At 42.2% G+C, this 15,030-nt stretch overlaps 1 protein-coding gene across 1 annotated transcript in view; it reads left to right on the forward strand.

The window, feature by feature from the left end:
• Window positions 1–8,136: 8,136 nt before the first annotated feature.
• PKD (serine/threonine-protein kinase D3) overlaps window positions 8,137–15,030 on the forward strand; it is a 310,331-nt gene continuing 303,437 nt past the window's right edge. The window contains exon 1 of the mRNA XM_067138812.2: window positions 8,137–8,326. The gene's annotated coding sequence lies outside the window, so the exon portion shown is untranslated. The remainder of the gene's footprint in view (window positions 8,327–15,030) is intronic.

Raw genomic sequence — 15,030 nt, forward strand, 5'->3', positions numbered from 1 at the left:
CGGAATATTTTACCCGTGAGGAAGCCATCATCAGTACATCATTCATACAGAGAGAGCTGCATGTCCTCGGGAGGTAGTTACGGCTGTAGTTTCCCGTTGCTTTCAGCCTTGTAGCAGTATCAACACAGCTAAGCCATATTGAGTATTATTACAAGGCCGTATCAGTCAATCATCTAGACTGCCGCCCTTGCAACTACCGAAAGGCTGCTACCCCCCTTTCGATGAACCATTCGTTAGTCTGATCTCTCAACAGATGCCCATCCGATATGGTTGCACCTGCGGCTCGGCTATCTGCATCATTGGGACACGCAAGCCTCCCCACCGCGGCAAGGTCACATGGTTCGCAGAGGAGGGATTGGAATATATTATCAAGGGAAATGCTTGATAAATTTCCAAGTTGAAAATGTTTAAGAAAAAGCTGGGTAAATGATTGATAGGGCATCTGCCGCCTGGGTGGTAGCCCTAAATGCATATCATTGATTACTGATTAATAGACTGGAACTATACTCTTAATGTGGTCTTACCAGTGACTTACATGCCCTCCCCCTTAAACCCTTACTACAACCCCTAAATACTCTCTTAACCATATGAAGACATCTGTAACCTTTAAGTACATCTTTTCCCCTACATCCACCCCCCTGTGGGTGGGGGACGCAGATGAAGAATACACCAGCGCCCATGATTAGTACACCTAAGTGAGGAACAGCATGGGTTTGCGTTGCCTATGAGGGGCGCCATTATGTGAGAAACACCATAGGTCTGCGTTACAGTGCGACGAACAATACTTGTAAGTAGTACCATAATGTGTGGAACACCCTGAGTCTATGCTACTTTTGATTAGTACTGCAACATGACAAATATCATTGTTCTACTTTACGAGCGATAAGTACCATTATTAGGGGCCGTTGACCTGGATTTTGGACCCCTTTAGACAATCCTCGATTCAGGATTGTGCTTTAGAAGCAGTCCCTTGGTCAGTGATACTATTGATTATAATAGTTTCTGGGGCAGATCCACTGATTGTTTTAAATTCATATCCATCCATTCATTCTTCATCACATTTTCTATTCTGGTTATTGAACTTTTAAATTGTCATTACATGTTGTACCATTAGGGGCCGATGACCTAGATGTTAGGCCTCTTTAAACAACAAGCATCATCATCCTCTACATCCTTGCTAAAAGCCCTAAATACTCTCTTAATCATACGAAAGAGATTTGTAACCTCTATTTACAACCTCATTAATGTGGTTGTTCCGATGAAGATCTTTCCTTATATTAACACATGGGTACTTACAGTGGTCTCTTTTACTTCATCAACACAATAGGTACTTAAAACTGTGAGGACTTCTCTTGGTGAAACTCACAAGCTGATTATTTCCCCTGTTTACCATCTTATCATTATCTGCTGTCCATCTCACAACATGTCAAGGTGTTTTTCAGTCACTCACAATCCTGTAACTTATTTATTACTCTATACAAGCATGTTTACAGAATGATTTATGCTCGTTTCCAACGTTTTACTGTGTTGCATATCTCTCAAGTGTACATTTTCTGAAATATGTCTGTATAAGCCACACTGTATGCTAAATAAATATTATGTAATGCATGTTTTCTCTCCCTAGCCCACCTGATCGTCATGATCGTTAAGGCGTCAAGTCTATATGGACTGATACATCGTGGTTAGCCGATTCAAGTCATGTTGGTTGAAACAGTTTTCACCATCAGAATATTGGCTGGCAGGATAGGAGAGGTGGTGGAATACAATTTCTAATCGATGGATTGCCTGCCAAAAGTCTGGAGTCAGTTTCAAACCTTTCCACAATGTTCATATGGAGTGAGGGTATATTGACGATTTTGATGGTGATTCATCTGTCGGATGGGAATTTAAGCCTTGAGCAGAGCCCTTGATGCTATTGGACAGGACTAGGCTATGTGCTGGCATGGGGTTTCACCTTCTCCCTTTCTGTTATCATACCAGATAGTTTCCCAGCCCCATGTGATTTATTTTTGTGCATCCCACCGCTTTTACTACAATGCTGAAATATATTAGTCCCTCTTCCTAAACTGGGGTTATGTAATGAGATGTGTGTTTACGGGCTAGAAGACAGCAGGTATCATGACTGCTACTATTAATTCATTATGGGTACCTAAAATGAACCTGTAAAACAAGCACAGATGTGAAGAACAGGTGCTTTATAATAGGAGAGGCACACACAGACCATGAGCAGGTATTGTATAGTGCAGGAACTGCACTCTGCATGTCAAGTCTCGCAGTAGCTCACATGGCAAGAGCGCAGTAGGATATGTGATAGTGGACAGTGCTCGAGGGTTATGAGGGGGAGGTTCGAATCACACGCAAGTTTTTTTTTTAATTTTATTTTTTTTAACAGCCGGTTGCCTGGGATATGGCAGGGTTACATACTTAATAGTTTTCACAGACTGTTTATTTGGCCCTGGTATGGTGGCATATGGTAAGGGGCTGGGTTGGAAGAGGCTAGAAAACATGTTCCGATAACAGAATTTCAGTTATTCACGTTGTTTAATGCAGCACCTGCTTGAACTGACGACCTCCATGGTTGTTATAGAGTTTTGCGCAATGTTCTAAGGATCATCTGGCACGTTGCAACATCTCCGGTGAAACGGATCAATATACCTCTGTGAGGAACTGTCTAAGGTGACTAGGACTGGCTGGCTCCTATGCATACACCAGTTATTTTGCATGGCCCCACAGAAAAAAAATCCAAGGACGTACGATTTGGCGGGCCAGGGGACAGTTCATCCCCTTCCTATACATTTATCCGGATATGTCGCATGGAGATGGTTCCAGATGACCAACGCTGCATGCGGTGGAGCCACATCTTGTTGAAACCATGTTCTGCAGCAGTCAAGGAATGACGCATGTTCCAAGAACGGTGGTATTTCATCTTGGAGAAACCGCAGATAGGATTCTCCTGTGAGAAGTCCCTCAGAGAAATGGGAACTGACGAGGTGATCACTCGCGATGCCACACCATACGTTCACGCCCAACTGTACATGAAAAGCTGCTTGTCTTACCCAGTGGGGATTATCCACACTCCAGTAATGCATATTGTGGCAATTAACGGTTCCATTGTTGTGGAACTGCGCTTCTTCCATAAATAAGATGGTTGCTACAAAAGCAGGATCAGTATCCACATATTGTAGAGTCCATTGACAGAACACCACCCAGGCTTCAAAATCATGACCTTGGAGCTCCTGGTGTAAGTACAGTTGGTACGGGTGAAACCGGTGCGCATAAAGGACACCTGGCTGATGTTTGTCCCTTATGCAATGCCCGTGTGCTTGTATGAGGGTTATGCCAAATAGCACCAAACACAACCTGTTCATTGTGAGCAGACATTACGGGATGACCTCGAACAGGTCATGACCTTCCCAGGGATGCAGTATCACTCACACATTTTTCCACACTCCGAAATGTTATGCCTGTCAGTTGTCGTCTATCCGGATAGCGTTCTTGATACAGACATTGTGCGTGGTATGCATTCTGTCTAGCTTTTCCATAGATGAATAACATATCCACATACCTGTCATTGGAATATATCACGAGGCTGTGAATAAGCTTTGTGTTGTGTTGTGAATTGCATCAAAGGAGGGGAGTTCACGCAGTTACATACATACCTGCCATCACATGTTATCATTTCAGTGGGGCTCACTTTGCCCTACCTGCGGTCTATGAAGCTTGGGACATATGTGACGTAGCTAACTAGTTGCCTATGTCCTAGCTACAGACCATCACCTCCTCATCCTAGTCTAACCCAGCACCATACCCCGTGCCACAGTACATGCGGCCCTTTACAGGACCAAATAAACAAATCAGTCTTTGGAAGTTATCAAGTATGCATCCTTACCACATCCCAGCCAACTGGCTGTTAAAGAAAAAAGAAAGTACTTGTGTGGGATTGGAACCTTCAAGCACTGTCCACTGTCACATATCCCACCGTGCTCTTGCCATGTGTGCTACTGCAAGGTTTGATATGCAGCGTGCCTACACATAACGTGCTGCTGGTCTGTGTGTGCACTTCCTGTTGTAAAGTATGTGCTCATTCGAGGTACCCATAATTAATTAATAGTGGCGCTCACGATTCCTGCTGTCCTCTAGCCTGTACGCACGTATCTTGTTATATTACTGCAGTTTAGGGAGCGGGACTAATGTATTTCAGAATTGTAGTAATTGCGGGGATGTATAAATTGCAAGGGGCTGGTGAACCACCCGGTATATCACGTCATTAATTTAATCTCGTTGACGTTCCTCTGACGATGTTGACATCAGGAAGGGCGACTGGTCAAAGAAAAAAAAACACGCTACGAAGATTCATCTCACTTTGTACCCGACCCCCTCCCCCCTCTCTTTTTCTGCAAAAGCAGGCTACACGGCTCCAATCAAGACTTTTTTTAACAGTCTTCTTTACGTTGCACCGATACAGATAGGTCTTATGGCGAAGATAGGATAGGAAAGGGCTAGGAGTGGGAAGCAAGTGGACTTGGCCTTAATGAAGGTGCAACCTCAGCATTTGGCTGGTGTGAAAATGGGAAACCATGGAAAACCATCTCCAGGGCTGCCGACAGTGGGATTCGAACCCACTCTCTTCTAAATGCAAGCTCACAGCTGTACGCCGCACGGCCAACACGCTCGGCCCAATCAGGAAACTATCTCTGATAGATAAGAGTGATCAAGAATTTTTTCAAGATCCGTTGCAGGGTTGTGTATAGTACCGTAACGTGGGGTAATTCCGATATAATGGGGCATTATCAATCATTCGGTCTTCCTTCTGAAAACTGAGCCTTCCCGTGAAACCACGACGACAATGGATCCAATACGCGGCGTATAAACAAAGGAAACATTATTGGCTATCTGACTGCGCACTAAGAATATGTGCATTCTTGTCTACAATTCACCGGGAGAGGTTGTTAAGAAGTGAGAAATTTATTAAATTATCGCTGTCATTGGAAACTTCTGTTTCAGAAGGTCACATACCATACACTGGCGGTAAGTTAATACTGCAATCCTATCTTCTGTTATTTGGTATCATATAAAGCTTTTGCGCGAGTTTCTACATTACACTGTTTTAAAGTTACGGCTCTTTATATACGAAGTTGTCTTGTTATAGGGTAATACCGATCATGGTGAGGACATATGTGAAGAAACTGGGACCTGTCGGAAGGTGTAGATATAACCCTATCCACTTAGAGAATGCAGTAAAAGCTGTCCGTCAAGGGAAAATGAGTATCCGGAGAGCATCTGAACAGTTTGCTGTGCCATATACCACACTAAACGACAAATTGAAGAACAGATATTCACACAAGGTGGGTGCACCGACAGCCTTAACCAGGGAGGAGGAAAAAACTCTCGTCGAAGGGCTGCTGTTATGTGCCAGGTGGGGTTTCCCGCTCAGAAATACTGATATACGTAACATCGTCCAGGGTTACTTGAACCACGCTGGGAAGGTCGAGAAAAGGTTCGCAGATAACCGTCCCGGGTTAGAATGGATTCGAGGTTTTCTCAGGAGGAATCAGGAACTCACAGTGAGGATTGGGGAGAACACCAAACGATCCAGGGCAGCAGTTACGAGAGATATTATCATGGACTATTTCCATAACCTGCAAAACACACTAGAGGGAGTCCCTATGTCAAATATTATAAATTATGATGAGACAAATTTCTGTGATGATCCGGGAAATATGAAGGTTGTTGTGAAACGTGGGGTCAAACATCCTGAGAGAATTTTAGACTCGTTGAAAACGAGTATCAGTGTTATGGTGGCTGCGGCTGCAGACGGTACAGTGTTACCACCATTCACCGTCTACAAAAGTAAGCATCTGTATGACACGTGGACAGAAGGAGGGATCAGCGGTGCTGGTTATAGCCGAAATATGAGTGGCTGGTTTGATCTTACGATGTTCGAGGCATGGTTTAAGAAAATTATGTTGCCTTATATAAAGACGTTACAGGGGCCCAAGGTCATGATAGGCGATAACTTGTCGAGCCATCTCTCAATTAACGTAATCAAGCTATGTGAAAAGCATGACGTCAAATTTGTTCTATTGCCTCCGAATGCTACCCACCTTTGCCAGCCTCTCGATGTTGCCTTCTTTCGTCCCCTAAAGATGGCTTGGCGAAGTGTGCTGGATGAATGGAAGAAAACGAATAGGGGAGTGGTGCACAAATCAGAGTTCCCTAAACTTCTAAAAGAGACATTTAATAAGATAGGTGTAAATTGTGCAACGAATATTATTTCTGGGTTCAGAAAAACAGGTATTGTTCCTTTCTGTCCAGAAAACGTGCTACGCCAGATTCCACATGATGACAGTGCTGATGACATCAGTCTAGAACGATCGTGGACTGCATCGTTCGTTCAACATCTCGAGCGAGCCCGGGTTGGAGAGGCAAGTACAAATGCATCGGTTCGCCGTGCGAAGCGCTTGACTGTTCCTCCCGGCAAAGGGATCGTGGTGAGAGATTTGGCCACCAATGCAGCTGACAAGGATGATGATGATGATGATGATCAAAGTATAGAGACTGAAGTAACTTCAGAAGAAGACAATTCAAGTTTTGAGGCGAGGGAAACCTGTCACGCCATCTCCACCGCAGAAACTCTATCTTCTCATGAAAGTGGGGAGGAAGATGGGTTGTCTATAAATGACTTTGTTCTCGTTGCATTTCCGACGAAGAAGAGAATTCGGCGTTTCATTGGCCAGCTGGTGAGAGTTAGTCCGGGCACACTCGAAGCAAATTTTCTGAGGAAGAGGATCCTGGCTGGCACAACATATTTTGTATTTCCAGACATTTCCGATGTAATGGAAATCGAAAAGGAACAAATTGAGAGGAAACTTATACCAGCGTACTGCAAACGAGGAAAGTTCGTTTTCCTTGATATAGAACATGTTGATGTGGAGTAGAAGGCGACTATGTCCTTGTGTAAAAAATTGTGATTAGTGCCTCTTAAATGTAACATTTTTATCTGTATAAACTGTTTAATATGTCTTACCTATTTTATTATGTTTGTCTTTACTATTAGTAAAATATCCCGTATCTTCTTTACTATTGGTTCGATTAGTTTTACTAAATAGCTTGAAAATAGAATGTGTTTAGAGACTTCAATTTTCTTATTTTTAGTGATTTAATGATTGTTTATTTGCTTTGTTTTAGGTTTCTATGTTAAGAAATATTTTTTAAAAGTAAAAATGTGATCGGTATTACCCATAAGACGGTCAAATACCGATAATCAAGAAAAATAAATGACTGATCGGAATTACCCCACTCCATGGGGTAACACCGATCACCGATTTTTATTAATTTTTTTCAATATTATCAACTACTTACGATTCTTTGTTACGTCAAATAAAAGCTAATGGATCATTAATCTTATATATTTAATTTCGTAAGTACTACGTAAATAACGCGGGACGTATCCGAAAAAAACCTTAAAAAATGATCGGAATTACCCCATTTGACGGTACGCGAAACTTTTCTTGAGCCCTGAGCTCTATAGTGCAGAATGGGAACTAGGGCTTAAGGAAAGGTTCGCGTACTATTTATAATGAACAGAATTTTTGTCGAAGCCTCGCAAATAGTATCGATATTTATACCGGGCCGGATATACTCGATGCGGTATACTCTCGATTTTTCGTACGAGGGTACCTTAAAGTACGGATGATTACTCTCAACCTATGGCTTCTCCATTGTGCTATGCTGCTATGTGCTACGTTGCAAATGCTTTCGTATCATTTTTATAGTATGACGCTTGTTCCTTTCCTTTCGTAAATGTTACGCAATAGACTGTAGTCGAACATGTCGAGTTCCAAGTTGCCGCAACCTGATCATGTCTTAAACAGTGCGGGCATAGACAGGTAATTGGCATTCAGTGTCGGCAACTTAAGGAACCGAAAGTTACTTTACCCAGGGAGAGGGATGCATTTTTATTAACAGGTTATTGATAATAGGTTCAGTTCATTGTTTCAAGAAAGTTATACGTGCAATTTTGAAATATTTTTGAGAGTTACAGTGTATAATTTGATCAATAGCACGATTACTGGTATTAGTATTGAGGAATGTAAATTTCGTACGTTGGCGGTGTATGGTACAGTTCCCACAGTTGACCCGCAAATGTCGGGACTGGACAGGTTGTTTGTTGTTCTAGTTTATGATTTCACGTGAATATTTTGATATCGTAATTTCTTCTTAAAGAGAATAGGTGTTAGATAGTATATAAATGTAAGTTTTGTTGTGTAGAGCTTACTAAATGGCATAGATTTGCTTAAGACGATGCTGTTATTGTAATTGGCAGGTGGGTTAACGGTAGTTTATAGTACCTACTTTATTACTTTTTTCCGTTCCGATTTATGCTGTGCTAAAACGCAAACAGGTGTTCTATTTCTTAAGAGAGATATTGCATATATAGTTATTTTTTTCTGTTGTACTTGTTTGTATAATATGTTTTTGCTTCGCGAATTTTATTTATACAGCTGACAGCTGCTTTTGACACGTCTGAAGAGGGAATATTGGATGTGGTGCCACCTGCGCTTTAAAATTCCCACTCGTTTCAAAAATGTAGATACAGTGTAAAAACAGATTCTAAAGAACTTCGGAACAGCTTCGTAATCATGCCGCCTCTCTCCCTCGTAAAGGTGAATACAGCTGAGTTTTCTTTGAAAGTGCATGCATTGTTTGTAGAAGTCAGCACTTAGCTAAAGCAGTCACCCTGTGTTAACTTGTAGACTATCGTGGAATGTGCTTTGTTGTTGTAATTTGATGTTATAGTAGAGAAATCAGAAATGTATGTCATAGTGTTGTTAGTTTTATTTTCATAGTATGTGTCATGCACTAGAACCTTTGTGTGTTTTGTGGTGTGTTTATTATACATTAGTTAGATAGGTTAAGTAGAGTACCATAGAATAATGCAGTTTGTTCAGTACTAGGTCTTGAATACAGCAATATTTTGATAATTTTGAAGCTGAACAAGGGAGAGAGGGATTGTAATAATAATTTTTAGCAGTTCCTTGTATTGTTACTCTGTTGAATGATGAAAGATGGGATCAGTTGTGGTTCACGTTACTGTATATATAGCTTATATATAGCCTATATATAGCAGCCTTCCAAATAAGCACAATATTTAGAGGCCCACCAGAAAAAGGAAAAAAAAAAAAAAAAAAAAAAAAAACCCGACAACCCCACATTTCATACTTACATGATTACTGCTTAAAGCCAGGCCGGCATGATTTGTGGATTAACCAGTCTTAAGTGCGTTCTGTTGGGTCATTAAATTATTTTTTGTCCATGCTTCAGTGGGTAGATTTTAAAATGTGCACATGATGTTAAGAGCTCTGAAGCTGAGGTGGTACAGGGTGAGGAGATGAAGCTGATGCATGCGCCGGCAATGCTGTCAACTGTTGAGCAAACAACTCACTTCAGAGACTTCATAATAGAAATCAGTGTAAAACTAAGGAAGGCAAATTATTGTTATTAACCAGGAAGCAAATAGTATTAATCTAGCTGTTTGTGTGTGGACACATAATAGCATTATAATAATAATAAAAATGAGTACCTTATGTACTGGATCTTCATTTACTGGCATCTGATTTCAATTCATCTGAATCTGTACAGTATCTTCATCAGATTCGGGGTCATCATTCAAGTTGACAATCGGATTATCAACTGTTATTCCTATGATGCCATCTTTTCGCCAATATTGTTGCTCCAAATTCGCTATGCGCCTGCAATAACTTTCCCAGTCAGAAACGGGAACCTCAGAGAACTTGTTGACAGTCTTTTCCTGTAAAAATTGCAAGGGAACGTCACTTGTCCCATTCTGTGCTCTTAAAATCCTTTTCATTTTCGACCATGCCAGTTCTATGGACTTGAGGGCACAGTTGTATGGGGGTAGATGAATAACAAATAATGGTGTGTCCTTTTTCAGAAGCCAATATATCTATCTTGAAGGTTTTTCGGATGGTTTGTTCGCAGATACTAGGTCATTGAGAACACCTTTCCTCATGCTAATATTGCACTCTAGATCTTGTCATTGTAGCCAGTTAACCGTGTCATGTAGGACATGCTTGAGTCTTTCTCGTTTGCTTACAGTGATAGGGAGCATTGTCCATTGTGATTACTGATGTTGGAGGCAAATAAAGTTTCCCTTTTGAGCTGAACCGCCTCTCAAAATTTTACCTCGTATCTTTGACCATGAGAGTCATTGTGTTGTACCAGCTTGAAACATTAGTTGGGAATAACAAATAAACTCTCTGCAAGAACCAACAGCACCGGCAATAAATATTTTGGATGCACTTCCTCGAGCAGTCACTCCTATAACATCATAGTCTCTTTGTCAGCATTTTCCTACAGTTAAGGTAAGCTCACCGGACAAATAATTAGTTACCCTAGTGTGCACGCCTGTACAGGTGGCGCAGCAAATGAGTCCCGTGCTCAACCACATACGCACTGCCTCTACATGAGCATAAGGTAGTAGCGATCCATGAGACATTGATGTTTCAAGCGGACAGTGTACGTCAACATGGGTAGATGTAAGGATGTGACAGAGTGGCAAAAAGGGGCAAACATGTTTGGTCATGCCCATGGCCATACGGTGCTTGTCTACAAGCAGTGGTGTACCACCCGTGGCCATAAAACACATCAGAATTGTAGTCGGAAAATGATCCTGACTGAGAGGGACAGGAGACGCGTTTTGCAGCTTGTGAATCAAAATCAGCTCCAAACTCGACAGGAATTGCTGCAGTCAGTGAATGAAGGTCCAGCCCAACCTCTTAGCGAGAGAACATAGTGATGAGAACTGCATGCAATGAACATTTTGTATCGGTCACCTCGCAAGAGGCCATTGCTCACATAGCCACATAAAGCTACGCGTCTCCGATGGGCTAGAAATCATCGAACGTGGACAGTAGCTGACTGGCGGAATGTAATGTGGTCTGATGAATCATGTTCTTGCCTGTATCCCAATGATGCACATCAATCAATCGATCAGTCAATACTGATCTGCATTTAGGGCAGTCGCCCAGGTGGCAGATTCCCTATCTGTTCGTTTTCCTAGCCTTTTCTAGAAGGATTTCAAAGAAATTGGAAATTTATTGAACATCTCCGTTGGTATTATTTAATTTAATTTCCGGGTTGAATCGTGTTGTACACACATCACGTACAGTTTGCCGACGTTTTGAATACATTGCAGTATTGGTAAGTTATTCCAATCCTTAACTCCCTTTCCTATAAATGAATATTTGCCCCAGTTTGTCCTCTTGAATTCCAACTTTATCTTCTTAATGTGATCTTTCCTACTTTTAAAATACTTCCTGTGGGTGGGGAACGCAGATGAAGAATACACCCACGGTATCCCCTGCCTATCGTAGGAGGCGACTAAAAGGGGCCCGAGGAGCTCTCAACTTGGGAGCGTGGGTTGGCGACCACGGGGCCCTTAGCTGAGATCTGGCATTGCTTCCACTTACTTGTGCCAGGCTTCTCACTTTCATCTATCCTGTCCGACCTCCCTTGGTCAACTCTTTTTTGTTTTCCGACCCCGACGGTATTAGAGCATTCGAGGCCTAGGGAGTCTTTCATTTTCACGCCCTTCGTGGCCCTTGCCTTTCTTCGTCTGTTACTTCATTTTTCGAAGTGACGGATCCCTTCTTATTTCTTTTTCTCTGTCTACCCCTTGTGGGTGGGGGATGCAGAGGAAGGATACACCCACAGTATCCCCTGCCTGTCGTGAGAGGCGACTAAAAGGGGCGACCAAGGGATGATTGTATTAGAACCACGAAACTACTTTTGATTAGTACCATCACGCGAGGAACACCATGGATTGCCTGTACTTGCGAGTATTACCACTATATTAGGTACGAAATATGTTGGTGATTAGTAGCAGCAGAGAGTGGGGTCACTGTGGGTTTCCAGTACCCTTGAGTCGTACCCTTGTGAGCAACACCATGGGCCTGGGCATTGCCTGTGATTAGTACCACTATATGAGCGGCAGCGTGGATCTGCGTTGCCTGTGCTTAGTACCCGTTATGTGAGGAACACCACGGGAATACCGGCGCCCGTGATTAGTACACCTAGGTGAGGAACACCATCTGTTTGCGTTGCCTATGTGTGGCGCCATTATGTGAGAAACACAATAGGTCTGCGTTACCTGTATGACGTCCAATACTTGTGAGTAGTACCATCATGTGTGGAACACGTGAGTCTACGCTACTTTTGATCAGTACCCCAACAAGACAAATACCATCGTTCTCCTTTACTAGCGATAAGTACCTTTATGTGTTGTGGACCCCTTTAGACAACAAGCATTCTCGATTCAGGATTGTGCTTTAGAAGTGGTCTCTTGGTCAGTAGTACTATTTTTATGATAGTTTTTGGGTAGGCTCCACTGATTGTTTTAAATTCATATCCATCCATTTATTCTTCATGCCATTTTTTATTTTGGTCAGTGGATGATATAAAACTTTTAAGCCGGGCTGAGTGGCTCAGATGGTTGAGGCGCTGGCCTTCTGACCCCAACGTGGCAGGTTCGATCCTGGCTCAGTCCGGTGGTATTTGAAGGTGTTCAAATACTTCAGCCTCGTGTCGGTAGATTTACTGGCACGTAAAAGAACTCCTGTGGGACAAAATTCCGGCACCTCAGCGTCTCCGAAAACCGTAAAAGTAGTTAGTGGTATGTAAAGCAAATAGCATTATCGTTATTATAAAACTTTTAATTTGTCATTTCATTTCGTACCATCAGGGGCCGATGACCTAGATGTTAGGCCCCTTGAAACAGCGAGCATCATCATCATCATCATCAGCATCATCATCAACCTACTTTTAAAGAGGCCACTCAAACTTATTCGTCTACTAATGTCATTCCACGCCATCTCTCCGCTGACAGCTCGGAACATACCACTTAGTTGAGCAGCTCGTCTTCTTTCTCCCAATTCTTCCCAGCCCAAACTTTGCAACATTTTTGTAACACTACTCTTTTGTCGGAAATCGCCCATTGTCAAGTGCATATCATGGATTGGGCCCGCTCACTGAGGTGACCACTAACATGAACCAGCATGTTTATTTAAACATTCTGGATGATCAGGTGTTGCCTTTCAGTCAACATCTGCGTGATGAATATGCTATTGATACTCCAATTTTTCAAGATGACAACAGCAAAATTCATCAGGCTGGACGCATATTTGACTCGTTTTATGAACACTCCTTCACCCTATTACATCTTGATCAGCCTGCAGTATCACCTGACTTGAACCCCATTGAAAATCTGTGGGCAATGTTGGAACAGCGGGTGAACGCCGACATCAACATCCCCGCAATTTGGTGGAATTGCACGTTGAAATCCTCAGTGAGTGGCTTAACCTGGATGTTTCATACCTGCACAACCTCGTGGACACACTTCCTAACCAAATCCAGGTGGTTATCAAGTCCGAAGGCGGAGTTACACGGTATTAAATGATGCTTGTAGTGATTTCTCCAGGGGTGACTAATTTTTTGTCTGGTGAGCTAATTTCATTCCGTGACTCATCCAAGAATAATATTTCTTTGCCCTCTTCCCTGAAGTGCTGTATTTTAACGAGATACTTTGCATGCCAGTCAGTAGTGTCACCACAATAATAATAATAGTATTCTGAACTCTCTTCCACACAAAGCCCATTTCTTTCAAAACATTATGAAGATAAAAGTTGGTCACCATTTCTAGCTTATCTTCCCTTATAAATTAGGGATGATTTTGCCAATGGTGGGGATGACTTTCTTCACAGTGTGGAATTCTTCAATCGTAACTTGAATAACATGTTTGTCAAAATCGTCCAGCATTACCTTGCCGCTGTTCTTTGGCCTGATGAAAAGAAAAAAGAATCATTCATATTACTGTTTAGGCTACATAAAGCACTGATATGCATAGGTATGAAATCACAATAGGCATTCCTTTTTTTTTTTTGTGCCTGATGTCTGTGGAGATTTATTTGAATGAGATACACTTAAAAACTGAGCGAGTTGGCTGTGCGATAGGGTTGCGGAGTTGTGAGCTTGCATTTGGAAGATAGTGGGTTAGAACCCCACTTTTGCCAGCCCCCGAAGATGGCATTCCGTGGATTCCCATTTTCAAACCAGGCAAATGCTGGGGCTGTAGTTTTAATTAAGGCCACAGCCACTGCCTTCCCACTCCCAGCCGTTTCCTATCCCATTGTCGCCATAAGAACTGTCTGTGTTGGTACGATGTAAAACAAATGTAAAAAAAAAAAAAGTCTTAAAGTGTCGTGTCACTTGCACCCTGTAAGCACTTGCCCTTTTAAGAACCTAATTAGGAACATAATCCAATGCAGTTAGACATAATAGCCAACTTCGCCTCGCTAATGGCTCCTAACAAAATAGTTCTAACCTCAAATGCGTTGCGGGCGCTGACAATGTAGACCAATGGCTGACACAAGATGGAACTTCCTTTGAGAGGCTTTCTGGTAAACACCTCTGACATGTTAGACCAATGTGTTTGTCACAACCAGGAGGTGAGCAAACCAATAGGTGTCAGCCCCCTCCCACAACACACATTTCCTTTAGCAGTTGGTACTACCTAACAACACCATATTGGCACTCTACTCAAGTAATAAGGAGACATCAACCTGTTCCAAGCCTCCATCTCTACTGCCTTGGGCCCCTGACCTAGGATTGTACCTAGACTTCTGAGAGCGGCTTGAAAATGTTCAAAGAATCAAGTAAGAAATGCAGAAATTTCATAACTTGCTGTCCATCTGCTGTGTTTGAATTTGACGTATTCTCAAGGTGTATAATTACAGCAGACCAACTAATCAATAAAGTTTCTACAGTCCTTTTACTGACAACCCACTTTACTGAATGTAAATCTTCCAGTTTAAGCAGTTTCATTTCCAGATCAGCAACAGCTGCTGAAAATGTTTGCGGTCATTTTGGCAATTGTTGGCAAAATTTACAGTTTTCTAGCATTCCCTGATATGTGGCTTGTTGGAACAAGCATCTAAAACTGCTTGTCAAAGC

This window comes from Anabrus simplex, chromosome 1, assembly GCF_040414725.1.
Source record: "Anabrus simplex isolate iqAnaSimp1 chromosome 1, ASM4041472v1, whole genome shotgun sequence".
NCBI lineage: Eukaryota > Metazoa > Arthropoda > Insecta > Orthoptera > Tettigoniidae > Anabrus > Anabrus simplex.